Source organism: Perissodus microlepis, chromosome 23, assembly GCF_051167445.1.
Source record: "Perissodus microlepis isolate ML-2025 ecotype Zambia chromosome 23, ASM5116744v1, whole genome shotgun sequence".
Classification (NCBI taxonomy): domain Eukaryota; kingdom Metazoa; phylum Chordata; class Actinopteri; order Cichliformes; family Cichlidae; genus Perissodus; species Perissodus microlepis.
The window spans coordinates 35,063,343-35,074,153 of NC_140482.1; the positions used below are offsets into that span (position 1 = coordinate 35,063,343).

Consider the following 10,811-nt stretch of genomic DNA (forward strand, 5'->3'; position numbering starts at 1 on the left):
CTATTGTTTAATCATTAGAAATAAAGTAAAGCGGATGCAGTGGGCATGTCTATCTACAGTGTTCTTTGACATTAACTACGCTGGACTACATTTATTGATTGATTGACTGAACTTTTCAGAGATAGCCAAAGATAGCCATATCTGCTTTTAGCTCAGCCTTTGAATGTAACAGGACATTTCTGCAATGCATGTACAAAAATCCAGTCTTAGTTTTAAACCATATTATCTTTTGACTACAGGTAGAAAATAATCATTCTGAAGATGTTACACGTTTTACCATTTTTCATTAAACAGTGTTAGCATAAAAAGGTAATGTTTGAACAACAAGAAATTGTCATTTTGATTAAAACTAAACAACCCCTCAGCTTCTAAACTATAAAACATCTACTGTCCACTTTTGTTTGAGCAAAACTTCCATAATAAAGGGAAATGCTTGTATGCCATTAGCGCCATTACGTGAAATGGGAATTGCACCGATTATACATATTTTTAACAAGCTGTGTGCAGTTGTATTTTAAGTCTCCCCATATAATTGCAGCATCAGTTGTGACTTAAAGTCTAAAAATAAAAGAATTTCGCTCCACACAAACTAAAGAGGAAATTGCAATAATAGTTAATAATCCCATGACCATGGCTTGTGATAGCACATATAGTGTTAGATATACAATTTCTATGAATTTCAGCCCTAATAATAACACTTGTTATAAAGACCCCCAAATCCAACGCCTTTCCGCACTGAATAAATAATTATAAAACATTATTTTTTACTTGCCGTTACTGGACAAAGTCAAATAATGTCAATGATGTGTGAAAAAAAAAAAACATTTTTCCCTCATGTACTGCACCACATTAAGTCTTTTTCAATGTGTATAATGTATATTCTTATGAAACAATTACAGCAAGCACTAAAAAGAACAGCGAGTTAGAAAAGAAGGAGGCTACTAGCCCATTTGTACTTGAAGTTATATCAGTCACCATTGGCATAACCAGAGTCATAAGGTGATATGGTGAATACAAAATCCAAAAAAATAAAAATATATTAGTCAATTCTATAACAGTCTAGTCTGATGATCCACAGACACTGAGCTCTGAATCAAGTTGTTAAAAAAAAACATGATGTTGTCAAAAACTATGGACACGTCTTGTAGAAGAATAACTTGCACATTAATTTGGGCCAAAACAATTTTTTTTGTTGTTTTTTAATATAAAAATCTCAATCTCATTTGAGTGATGATTCTGTACTTTTAGTTTTTAAGTCACAGTGACCTTTAAAATTATACTCAGGCTCTCTCCTACTGATTCACAAAAGAGCTTCAAATAACTGCCTGGAGTCATTTTCAAGATGCCTAGACTTCTAGATTTTTCTAGAAGGACTCTGAGTTAACACCAAACTGCTGAAAAACATTGTGCATAATGTTATGACATAAAAGAAGAATGGTGGCAATAAAAAAAATAAATATCATTGGTTCTTCTCTACTGATTTTGATATTTTTATTTAAACAACCCATCTTGGGTCTGATTTACCCCACAGTATGGCATCTAATCAGCTATGTCTGTAGCCACGGACATAGCTGTCTTTAACAAAAGCTAATTATTATGGGTTGAGGCCACGTTAAACCTATACTTTAAGCCTAATCTAATTAATATTTAACAGAGTAACACAAGGAATCCAGATTAAAAATATGAAAAAGAGAGATTCAGTTTAGTTTTAACTATTAAGCAGGAAAAGATAAATACATACAATAGATTATACATTTACATTTATCCAGACTAGGCCTCTTGTAATATACCTTTAGAGAGCTTAACGAGACACAATGTGTGTATAACAACAGTAGTGATAGAGCTTTTGTCTGAAGTTAATCAAGGTTATAGCAAGATGTAGTCAAAGAACTGAACTACTTTGCATCGTCGCATGACAAATTTATTTGAAATTCTCTGGTGACTCAGCCAGCACCATTCTCATTTCCATATTCATCATTTTCATGACAGACTGCAAATCAAAAATAGAGCACTACTGAAACATGGACGAATAATAGCTCTGTAATAGCTTCTGATGAATTAGACTTTAAACAGCCTAATTAACCCAGGCGAATATGCACAAGCTCTAAACAGTCCACTGCTGCAACCCAGAGCTAAATTCAGTGGCTAATTTCCAAGAAAGTCTTACCTTTTGTCTTTGAGTGGTGCTTAATTCGCCAACTCCTCCACCTCAATATAGTTAAAACTTGTAGTTAAAACTTGTCCGAATTCACCTGTTGAACAGAAAGAAAAAAAGCTAAAATTACAAATTGGTGGCTTTGAGAAAAGAGTCTCATCACTGACTCAGAGCTAAAACATCTGGGTCATCACGAGCCTCCCACAGCACTGCAGAAATAAGATGACACACACTTCATTCACCAGCTTTGAAAGGGTCTCTTTACAGATAATATAAATAAAAAAATATGTTAACCTGAATGTTAGTTTGTGCCGTCGTAAGAAAAAGTGATGCTGAAGGAGTGTGCGAGTGTGTTTCAGCACCACGCTCGTAAATTGTATTCCACTGAAACGGCCTTACTTAGAGTATGTAGTGATATCTTGATGGCAGCAGACTCTGGAGAGTACACAGTTCTGGTTCTGTTGGATCTCAGCTCTGTTTTTGATACTGTAGATCACAGTATCTTGATAAACAGACTCAAGAACTTGTTTGGGATTACTGTTTTAAAATGGTTTATGTCATATTTGTCTTAGAGATCTTTTACTGTTTGCATGAATCATGTGGCGTCAGAATCAACAATTTTGTCGTGTGGGGTACCTCAGGGATCTGTCCTGGGTCCAATTCTCTTTCTACTTTATATATTCCCCCTAGGCCAAATTATTAAGCGCTATAAAAATATCTCCTATCATCTCTATGCTGATGACATTCAACTATACTGTTCCTTCAGGATTTCTGAGTTTTAGAAATTGTTTAATTTAAGTAATTGCCTGACAGAAATCAGCCATGGTTAAATGACAATTTAACCACGGTTCCAACTAAACTCTGATAAAACTGAAACTCTAATTATTGCTCCAGGCCACATGGTCTCAAAAATTAGGCAGCATATCAGCTTCCTAGACCCTTATGCTTTTATTTCCTCCCGTTTAGTACTGTAATGGTCTTTTTATTTGTTTTAACAAATCAGCCTTAAATTGTCTTCAGACTGTGCAGAATACTGCAGCACCTCTCTTAACAGGCACCAAGAGAAGATCTCATATTACTCTAGTTTTAGCCTCCCTTCACTGGTTGCCTGTAAGTTTTAGGTTTCATTTTAAAATTTTAGTTCTAACCTTTAGGGCCCTACATGGTCAAGCTCCCCAATATTTATCGACCTGCTGAAACCACATTCGTCTTCTCGAGCTTTAAGGTCATTATATCAGAGACTGCTGGTGGTACCGCGCACTTTCAGGCAGTGGCACCACGGCTGTGGACCATGTCTCTACGCTGCACGGACTCCATTGATTCTTTTAAATAAAAAAGCATTTTATTAATTTCCTCTTATGTTGTTTTTATTGTTTTACATTGCTGTTTTATTTACTGTTACATTGTTTTATATTTCAATTTCTTGTGTTGTAAAGCACTTTGTGATTTTTATCTGTGAAAAGAACTATATAAATACATTTTACTTACTTACTTTACTTACTTACAATAATTATTGTCACATATTATGCCTGAATGTCTATTTTCTTGTAACTGTGCGGACTCGTCCACAGAAAAGTATCCACTAACTATTTTTATTTTTCAGTTTCCAATTCATTAGTTAAGAAAAAAAGAAAATAGCGTAAACAAAATTGTCACATTTGCCTGAAATTAAATCAATATCTTGGTAAAAAAAAACTATTAAAAATCTTAAATGCATTAATTAAACAGAAAGAAACTGAGCAAAACAGAATATTCTAGAAAATGTGAAGCTGCAGCCAAAAGTTGTTTAATATCTCGCTTGGCGCCCAACCTAATGCTGGTAATTACAAATGTTAATTTACTTTACATGTGGAAAACTCCACAGGTAATAATATTGTTTCAGCAATAATGAATGGATGTTCTAGTTACCGTCTATATTTAACTGACTTCTTATCATTAAATAGAATCATGATGCTTTTACAGCCTACAGGGAGCAAACAGTCATAACCTCAAACAAACAGTAGCATACAAATATGTGTAAGTACAGACTTGGAAGCATCAATGTAAAAACTTGGGTTCAGCTTAGGCAACATTGGCACAAGACGCAACTGATCAACTTCCACATTTTCCAACACAAAAAAAAAACTTTTTACAAATCATCTATTTGGTTTTTGTCACATTTCTCTGTGCTTTTGTCTTTTACTAAAAAATTAACGAGTCATTTTCAGAAATACAAAATCATTAGTGAAGTTGCTGGTATACTAACGTCACTTTTAAGGGAAAACCCAGTAGACTTGACCTATTTTTTTCTTCATCATAGTAGCATCATTCTAAGACAGTTTTCAATTGCACCTAATCTCCATGTAGATCAGCTTCTTAATTTTTACAAGAATTACTTGCTGTCAAAAAAAGTTACCTTTGCTCTGTATTGTATATTTAAAGATTTTACTGCATTTAAATTTAATTTAAGATGTTTAACTTACAATAATATCATAATAAAACCAACAGATTACTAGCAGCAAAAAGAAGGTGAAACATAAGCAAGACTGCACTGTATTTTTACTACTCACTAATTATCCATTCTGGTAAAGTACAAACAATGAGTATAATAAAAACATAAGTATATAGTTCAGTCCTTATATCTGTCACAGATATGCAGTTGTTATCTCAGCAACACATTTTTACAAGTTCAAAAGTTCAACATCAAACAAGCCTCCGCCTGCACCTCGTCAGCTCCCATAACTCCGATATCACTGCGCATACTGAGCCAAAGAGATAAATTGTTTACTAAGAAATGGAACTAGTGTTTAGGTCACACAAAGAAACAACTGCTGACAAAGTCTGTGAATGAAGAGGAAAAATCCTCTCAGCTCTCAGTGAAAGGTCAGTGTGACACAAACAATCCTGTGTGGTGAAAGGATTTCTCTGCAACTAATGCTGCTGTCAGAGATCATTGTCCTCTAAAGGCTTGGGGACAGCAAAGAGAAATCTTCACGAGCTTGTTAATATTTCACTTGCCACTGCTCTGTGTGAAAAACTAATTATGAGCCAACACATAATTCATTAATTTGGTAATTCATATGTTGGTTTCAATAAAACTCCAAAAGAAAAATATACTGTTTAACAGTGTACCATCTTGATGTCTAAAAATTATTTTGAGAATATTTGCATCATATTTATTATAATACATTATTATTTACTACAAAAACCAGTGATAAATTTATTTAGATCTTATAATGTGGTCTTCTTATTAAAGGTGGACTGTTATTATTCCACTGACCCCCAGTCTTTTTTAAAACTACCAAATGTAAACATCAAATGTTAGCAGTTAAAATGTTTGTTTGTTTTTAAACAAATACCACTGTATTTCACTCCGAGATAAATCAACATCTTATGTTAGTGGAAGGGGTGTCTGTGTCCCTGTGATCCCAGGGGCTATACTTTCAAGGGCTTTAGCCCTGGTTGGGTCTCCTAAGGCAAACTGGCCCTGGGTGGGGAGACAAATGAAGAGTGATTCCGAGTACCCTGTGAAAAGAAATTACTGTGGTTACTGGGGCCCAACCTTGGAGCCAAGAGAGGTAGCTCAAGAGAGAGCATCTAGTGGCCAGGCCTTAGGGGCCAAAACATTCTCGGCAGGAACCTACTGTGGATTATGGACAAGTTGTTGCCCCAAGTGGAGAAATTCAAATATCCTGGAGTCTTATTCAAAGTGAGGGACGCGGGAGATTAAAAGACTGACTGTGGCATTGCACCAGTTTGTCGTGGTGAAGCGAGAGCTAAGCGTAAAACTGAAGCTATCGATTTAGTGGTCTATCTATGTCCCTATAAGCTTTGGGTAGTCACTAAAGGAATGAGACTGCGGATACAAGTGGAAGAAATGAGTCTTCTTTGAAAGGTGGCTTGGAGATAGGGTAAGGAGTTCTTACAAGGGGGAATCAGTGTAGAGCTGCTATTCCTTCACAGAGAAAGAAACCAGTTTAGGTGGTTTGGGCATCTGACTTTGCTGCCTGGGTGAGGTGTTCCGGGCATGTCGTACTGCAAGGAGGGCCAAGGGTAGACCCGGGACAAGTTGGAGAGATTACATCTCTCGGCTGGCCTGGGAACACTTTGTGTTTCCCCAGATTAGCTGAAGGAGTTGGCTGGGAAGAGGGAAACCTCTGCAGATAAACTGCAGAAAAATGGCTCAATGGATAGATAGCTTAATGGATGGATATTGTATTTCAGCAGAAACAAAATCTTACACAACTTCAACAGGCAATGCAATCCAAATGACACAACAAAAATTATTAAAACAGCAGTAAGGTTCCCTACTAGTGAAATCAGCATAATAAATGGCTGTAATGATAAGTCGATCTATCTCATTACAAAAGAATTGAAACCTCTGAGTCATTGTGAAATTGCATTTCACATCAAAAGAGGAAATACCTGTCAAATTTTTTCAGGTTTTTAGGTCAAGTTAAATGCTGACTTATCAACTCCTGTTTTCAGTAACAACTTCAGATGTAAAACCCATCAACAGCCAAAACTCTCATACAATAATTATTTGTAGTCATTGAAAAAAAAAAATTAAAGCAACAAGCAAGACATTCATCTGAAAAAGGCTTTAGAAGTCATCCTCTGGCAGAGATTGAAAACAAAGCAATTAGTTTGTCTGACAAAATGCAGCAAAGACATGGTTAAGAACTTAAGAAACATAATATTACTAAGACAGGGTTGGACGAAAGTCTTCTGAATGGAAATCTGGTGCTTGAATTCTATAGATGGATGCTGTAGCACAGATTTTGACAGGAAAATGACCCTGAGGACATGATGCTATAGTAGTCATCCTTGATACAGTGTGTAGTTCACATTCAAAACAAATGCACCAAGTTCATGGCATCAATGATTACTCAAGCAAAACACAAACTCTGTAATGTGAACTGACTAATGCAACTTCCAAAATTCAGCACAGCACTCCAATCTGCTGACTAACAGTATCAACTATAGATATAAAGCCCGAGTAGTGCCATTACCTTTTATCTGTCCTCTGAATAGCTGAAAGCTGCCAGAGAACATTGCACTGAATCAACACAGACTCCTCTCTATCAGGAAAACTTGATATGACAGGCGTTCAGTAATTACATTATTAGGCATAGCAGGTAATAATATAATCTGTATGTGTTCCTCTACCTCCGTCATAGCTCACGGTGTTGCCAGTCCCCCCTCCTCCTCCGTTTAAAGAAAATCTGCCATGCTCTACTGCTGCTTTTTATTGCAAATAGCCACAGCATCTAACGCACAAAACACTTATTCCCTGTAAATGTAAATGTGCAGTTGAGGTTTTAGAATAAACTAGAAAAAACGTGATGCTTAAATTAAGACGCCAAGTAGAAACAGATAACACAAGTAAAATCTAATCTACCAAAGCAGAGAGAAAGTGGAGAAAGAGAAAATTTCTGCTTCCTCCTTTTACCTGCAGCACAATGTAGTGCCAGCAACTAAAAAGGTGTCAAAGTATTTTTCCATGCTCTGCTAACAGCTTCAACATCTATTTATGGGTAAAAATGGAGCACAGAGACTGTACCGTCTGTAAACACAGCTGCCAAAGATTTATCAGTTAATAGAGCTTGACCAATACTGGACCCCTTTTTTTTTACTTAAAAATTCAAAAAACAACAAGTCATTTAGACACATTTAAAGTAATCAAAGGCACACACTAAGATGCCTTTGATCCATCTTTTTTCCAACCATTATTAGAACATTTTCCGTTGTAAGAGAAACAAAGGAAGAGGGAAACTGCTCCCAAATTGCTGCAGGTTAGTACTTCTCTACAGTCACGGTTACTCATCAGTCAATGAATATCATGCCAAATAGATATATCTGTTACTTGTATATATCTATAGAAAGATGATAAAAAGGAAGATACCAACTTGATAGTTTAATTAGTTTAATGATTAACAATGAAATCAAATCCTCACTATTGCGTATTTACTGCCCATTACCACAGGCAAAAAAAATAAAGGGTAAGCATGGAAGAAGAAAAAAAAACACACACAACCTTAAGAGTGGTTCTAGTTGTTCTTAATCACAACAGACAGCATTGTAATTAAAGTTATTTTTCAGCTTCCAGGCTTAAGTGAAAGTCTATGCCATTTGCCAACAATTAAAAAGCTATGACAATGACAAATAATAAATACTGATTTGCAGTTGTGTTTCTCGAAATGAACAGAGTGCACAAAGTGAAGCGTATAAACCATTTCAATATCTTTTGTATAAAGACGCCAGGTTGGCATCTTAGTCACCAGTTTGTGTACTGTACAAAAACAGATCTGTCATGTTTTATTAAATCTGAACTTAACTAAACAGAATCAAATAACTTTGATTAGTGAAAGTCTTCTGTGTATCCAATTAGTGTCAAAAGGAGAAATACTCTTTATTCTGGGACAACAAAAAAGGAAGAAAAACAAAAAGTCTGAGATAGAACCTTAGCTTTGAAATGACCATTTCAGAAATACAGCGTGGTTACTGGTGTCTTGCTCAGAATAAATTACTGTAAAAATAAATTTCTAATTACAGAAAAACAAATCTTGCTTTATTTTTTATATCATAGGGCTGCCACAGCTCTCCACTGTTCAGTTTGCAGGCAGCAGTGTCAGCAACGCAGCAAGTAAAGCTTTGCTGACACCCGTATGAGACTACACAGTTTCTCATTAGCATCTACAAGCTATGATCCAGCTGTGTCCAGATACTTCTGGACCAGACTGACAGAAGATGAGACGCGATCGATTTTAGAACAGGTGAATAAGGAGCACCCGGGGCGGATTTAGGGCTCGAAATCTGAGAGAAATGAAAAGAGTCACAAAGATTAACACAGAGGGGGGAATAAAAGACATACGTCTGAATTAAAATTTAAAAAAAGACGCGTAAATATAGAAATATGTGCCGATGAGGTATTCACGGTGGTAGCGTTTGTAAAAATCAGCTGAGCTTGAACCTTGACGCGACAAACACAGGTACAGCTCGTGTATCCGTCCGTCTCCTCCTGCCTGTGATGCCGGCCGGTACACCGGGTACTGATTGCCTGGAGGCTAACGCCACCTAGCTTGCTTCGCTAACGCCAATTACAGCAACAAACCAACAGCTATATACTTTAACACACTTTCCGAGACGTGTGACACACACTGGGAATATATGTACACCCGATTTAAAAAGAAGAAGAAGAAGATAAAACAACATACCTGTCTGTATCGTACGTCGCTGACTCGCGACTTTATAATAGAAGGTAGCGCGCGTTTGACTCGTCGGCAACAATGTACTGTATGTGTGTCAACCCACTTTCAGCTGAAGCTAGCTAGCTAACGTGCAGCATTAGATAAGAATGTGGGTCACCGGGCCTTTGGCCAGTCTCTGTCACCAAAGAAGCCGAAGCAAAACTGTTCCGTTTACACATTTACGTCTGTCGATAGTATACACAGAAGCTGCGGATAAAAGCGACACAAATACGGAGCGGAACCAAACGGTTGCGAGTTGACACTTACCCCGAGTAGTCTCCTCTTTCATCGGGATATCCCTGCAGCCAGTGGCGCTGCAGACGGTTGACTGCGCAGCGCTCAGGCAGACTCACTGGAGCTGGAAACGGTGCCAAGAGAGCCTACCTCCCTACAGATCCACTGTTTACACACAAATTACACCTGGTTGGAGAGGCCTGATCCAAATCCAGATTTACCTACATTACATTACCCGTAAAAAGTTAATAGAGAAGTCCCAAAAATGAAAGTAACTATATCCTCCAGCTCAGCAGATTAAATTTTTTTTCATGCTTTAAATATTTTTGATTAACGTCTCTGTATTTTGATTACTGTGTATTCAAAATGCCTTTGAGGACAAGTTTTCCGTTGATTTATTTTCCAGTCGCCATTCTCCTAGCTTTAAACTTAAATAACTTGTAAATAATGAGTTGGCAATAGTATTTTAATGCGTCTTTAACTTTGATAAGTCTACTTGATTATGGCATATTTAATAGACTGGCCATAAAATAGGTAAAATACTGAATTTGTTAAACCTTTAAGAAGAAAAAAATGTTTTAGTGGATTTTTTGGACATCTAATAAGTAAGTAATTAAATAAACATGAATAAACTAAGCCTACCATAAACTGGAAGGGAGTGAGCTTATATGCAGGAATGTGATTAAAGAAATAAGATCATTATGCAATTATTCCCTGTCAGTCCATCAAATTCCTCCCACCTTGAACTTTTAAGACTTACTGGAAAAAAAATTCCAGGAGTAAGCGACACTTCTTTGGAATACTGCAGAGTTTCCAGTCCTTCCTATTTTTGTTTTTAGTTTGTTTGTTTTTACAGCAGGGCCACTTTTAAATTCCATTATCTAATAAACATGAAGTTATAGGTCCATTGCTTTAGGGTAAATATCTGTTACCATGATTTAATGTTACTATGATGACTCAACTCTCTAGCTCAAGCTAACACAGTCCCTAAGATGTCCAGCCTCTGACAGCAGACTTGAAAGTCTGTGACAATCGTAATTCTGCAGGTAGACAATTGTTATTTGATTTGCAGCTTCTCATATGGAAAGCACGTAGTATTCTTTAAACCAATCCAAAACAGGTGATTAGTTTTACAGACACTGAACCTTGAATATAAAAATAGCATGTTATTACCCAGATATTCAAGCTTAAGG

At 36.5% G+C, this 10,811-nt stretch overlaps 1 protein-coding gene across 3 annotated transcripts in view; it reads right to left on the bottom strand.

The window, feature by feature from the left end:
* Positions 1-9,768, bottom strand: part of clocka (clock circadian regulator a) — a 33,209-nt gene extending 23,441 nt beyond the window's left edge. For all 3 annotated transcript variants that reach the window (XM_084920546.1, XM_084920547.1, XM_084920545.1), the window contains exons 1-2: positions 9,652-9,768; positions 2,168-2,252 (exon numbers count right to left, since the gene is read on the bottom strand). The gene's annotated coding sequence lies outside the window, so the exon portion shown is untranslated. The remainder of the gene's footprint in view (positions 1-2,167; positions 2,253-9,651) is intronic.
* Between the last annotated feature and the right edge of the window lie 1,043 nt (positions 9,769-10,811).